This window comes from Cebus imitator, unplaced genomic scaffold, assembly GCF_001604975.1.
Source record: "Cebus imitator isolate Cc_AM_T3 unplaced genomic scaffold, Cebus_imitator-1.0 Scaffold9, whole genome shotgun sequence".
Lineage (NCBI taxonomy): Eukaryota > Metazoa > Chordata > Mammalia > Primates > Cebidae > Cebus > Cebus imitator.
The window spans coordinates 9432396-9435915 of NW_016107324.1; positions in this window are offsets into that span (position 1 = coordinate 9432396).

Consider the following 3520-nt stretch of genomic DNA (forward strand, 5'->3'; position numbering starts at 1 on the left):
AAAAAAAAAAAGAAGTGAGCAGTATAAACTGAAAAAATATGTAATGTATCTATAGATTATAACTAAGAAAAAGAGAGAAAGAAGGATGAGACAATGAGATAAGTGATTGCCATTTTAGGTAGGGTCGTATGAAATGCTTCCCTGAGAAGATGGATTTTGAAAAGACCAAGAACTAAACTAAGTATGGGAATAGGCTTTGGAGATATGTAGGTAAGTGAAGAACATTGCAATCAGAGGGAATAATAAATTTAAAAGTGAGAGTTAACAAGAAAATTTGAGAAACGGAGAGAAGACTAGGGTGACTGAAGTGAAATGTTTGAGGTGAGAGAGAGGAGTTGGAGTTAGAGAGAGAAGCAAGATGAAGATCATGTGGCATCTTCTAAACCATAGTGAGAAGTTAGGCTTTATTTTAAATGAGGTAGGAAATTATTATAGGGTTTTGAGCAGAGGAATCATATCATTTGACTTACATTTTAAAAGAATTTCTTTGGTTTCTATTGGGAGAATTGAAGAGAGGAAGAATAATGGAAAAGAGGGAAGACTGTGTAGGAAGTTCAAACAGGACATCATGGTGACTTGGTCTAGGGAAAGCAGGGTTTGGGTAGTAGAGGTAGTAAAATCTTATTAGATTCTGGATATATTTTGAAGACTGACCCAGTGGGATTTGATGATGGATAGTTTATCATTTTTTTTTATTTATGAGAAGAGAATTCTTTATAGAAGTTAAATAACTAGAAGCAAAGAAGTGAAAAGCATCTCATTAATAATGCTGATAATATTCTTTAATAGTTCTTTGTATGGGTAGAGATTTCATGGGTGCTTATTTAAAAATTATGATCCAAAACTGATGTAAATATCATGGGTCTTTTTTATATGTTTAAAATACACATGAACTTAACATTTTTGGAGTTGAGTATCTGGGCTAAAATTTTCAGGCTGGTATTTAGCATTTGTAAGATGAGGAATAGTAGAAAGCCAATATGGAATACGAACAGAGGTCTAGTACATCTCACCCTCTCCCTTTCAGTATCTATTCATCCTTGATTCATACACAAATTATCAACTACCATATCATTATGTAGTGATGTCAACTTAATTATATTTCCATTTAAAATAAAAAATGTTAGCTGCCATGTTTATATAATGGGAAAAGATGAAGGAATATAAAAACAATAAATTAACTTAAATCATAACTGTCCCATTTGCTGGCAATATAAATTTTACCTGAATAAATCAATGGAGTCATATGTGTATTATTTTAACACTCATTTAATTTTGTCCATAACATCTGCCAACATACCGAATGAATGGCATTTCTTACCTGCTAGGTGGCACAGTATTTCATTTCCTGCAGGATCTAAGTACTTGGTGGTCTGGTCTTTATTGGGTTGTTGCCGTTCCTCATTATTAAGACTATTGGGCAAAAAAATACTCTAAATTTTCTGGATCCAAATGGTGTTCCTTTTGTCTGTTACATAGCATCAATACAGTTGTCCCTGGTAATCATGACCAATCATCTTGACCAGTACAATAGCCCCCTTCTCTCACGGTTGATTTACCATTATATATAAAAATAAAATCATCAAGAAATGGTAGTAGCATTCAAATAACTTGAACTGTGATAATGTTTGGTATTCAAACATTATCCATTGAGCTCAAGGTCATAAGGAAAGGAATTGTAGATTCTGCAGCTGAGGTAGTAGGGAAAATAGGAAGAAAAACCAGACCTACTTTCTTCTTTTGGGACCTAAGCTCACATAGAGAAGATGGAACTATATTTTGGTTTTCATTTTAAAAATTATACCATATCCTTCTTAAAACAGCACCAAAATTCACAGAATTGTCAGTCAGCTGGTGCCATGGGTGAGCTTTTAGCAGTACTTTCTCCTGTCAAACTAAAGATTCTGAACAACAGATTATGCTAATGAATTAAGACTAAAAATTCTGTGGGCAGGAGTTCAGCGCTTTTTTATTTTCCCTCAGATCTATACTTTAGCTAATATGTTTCTAGCCAAAGATGTTAAAGCCAGTTTTCACTCTATCTTGGTTTATAAAACTAAAATTAAATGTGCTGTGCTATTCGTTCCAAGAAGTGTTTTGTTTTTACTAAATTAATAGTGTGCATGTCCTGTGGGATTATTAATGACATGTAACAACAGCAGATTTGTCTTAAGTCTGTCTCTTTACAACTTAAATAATTTGGCCCAAGCGCATTAGCACAAAAGCCACTAAAGCAGGGAGCTTTAGGTCAATTGGTTTAAAATCCTTAGTTATTAAGTAACTAAAGGAGTTTTTTTCTTTCTTTTGAGAAAAAAGATTAAGGAGGAAAATTGGATCATACATCTAATTCAGCATAGGGATTGCGTCTGCAAAGTACTCAGGACCAAACTAAGCTTCAAAGCATCTTAGAAGTTGAGTTTCTCCTTCCTTTGCTTTTCTCTCCTGGAGTCTGAGGAGACCTTAGTGTTAGTAATGCAGGTTTTGGCTGCAAAGACAGACGCTCCTTTTACTTTAGGGATGATAGAAATCACATTTCTTACACTTTTCTTGCACTTTCTGTCCCTTGGTTGATAATGAGCATAAAAAGTGGGAGCATGAAAAGCAAGGGTATTTTCCCAAAATGAGTTGCGGGTCTTGCCACAGGCATCAAATATATAGAGAAATGGTAGTGAAAAAACAGGAAACTGACACCACACCAGACTGATACATGAACTGGAAATAGTCCTACCACAAAACCTAAACATCAGAACATGCTGAAGTGAAGAACATCAGTGTTACTCAGATCTCTGTGTTTTATGTGTGTCACATGGTCAAAAATGAAAATATATTTAAAAACTCTCTCTTCTAAGGTTGCAGATAAGTTATAGCATACTGGTTAAATTTTAATTTCAAATAAATAACATATATTTAGTATAAACATGTCCAAATATTATTGGGACATGTTTTCACATTCTTTGTGATTCTCTTATACTAAATGATATATTTGTTGTTTATCTGAAATTCGTATTGACTGAGTCTCCTTTGTTTTTATTTGCAAAACCTGGCAATCCTGTTTGTTTTCTCCAAATTCTCCTAGGAAAATTATTTGTATAATCTAATAAGGGCTTGAGATTTTAATACTCTGATTAGAGTATTGGGTAAGAACAACTAAATAATTACTAAAAGAGAATACATTTATTTAGAATAGAAAGAATGTGAGGATTCTCTCAGGAGGACAAAACAGGTCTGGGAAGTGGCAGTTTGGGTAAGAATATGAGGAGTGGGGTAGAGGTACATTATAAAATAGGTTGAAGTTTCAGAAGAGACAGAAGGGAGTTTAGGAAATAGGTGTCATATTATGAGAGGGATTTAGAATAGAATTGGGCAAATATGGTTTTTAAAAAGTCTTGCTTTTGTTATAAAACATAATCCTCTTTTGGTGTCTCATCGATTGGTTTTAAGAAAGACATTACTCTTCTAGGTTTTCTGGGTGTGTTTCTGTGTATTAAGTGTTAGATTTAGTTTTTTTTTTTTTTTTTTT